The sequence below is a fragment of the Dreissena polymorpha genome, chromosome 14 (assembly GCF_020536995.1).
Source record: "Dreissena polymorpha isolate Duluth1 chromosome 14, UMN_Dpol_1.0, whole genome shotgun sequence".
In the NCBI taxonomy this organism is placed as follows: Eukaryota; Metazoa; Mollusca; class Bivalvia; order Myida; family Dreissenidae; genus Dreissena; species Dreissena polymorpha.
This window is the reverse complement of record NC_068368.1, coordinates 71,670,742-71,671,207: the sequence shown is the minus strand read 5'-3', so window position 1 is coordinate 71,671,207 and position 466 is coordinate 71,670,742.

Here is a 466-nt window from a genome sequence, read left to right as displayed (position 1 = left end):
AAATATCACACTGTCAGACACTGAAAAAGTTCAACTGTAAGAAATAGAGAAATCGTACGTGGAAAAGCATACAAGTATTCCATATCAGCCGTTCATTGTCAAATTAATCCGTGACAGTCAGTGAAGCTTTTTTTATTTAACATTTTGAGGATGAGGTTCGCTGCCGCCAACCTTTGCTGTGACAACCATTTTAACACTGTTTTTTTAGTCGGTCGCAATTGGTTTTATTTATATTGATTTGCGAATAGTGACTAAAATTCGATTTCCCAGCCAAAAACCTTTTTTCTAATTTTTTTTAGGTACAAAACTGTCTAAATAAAAATGAACATTTATATTTTATTTTTGTCAAACATTTAAACATAACTTTCAGCACTAACACATGTCTAACAATATAGTACTCAGTCATACCGTTTGTTTATGTAGGTTCAAAACAGAGTATACCTTAACTTAATATGGAGATTAAGTT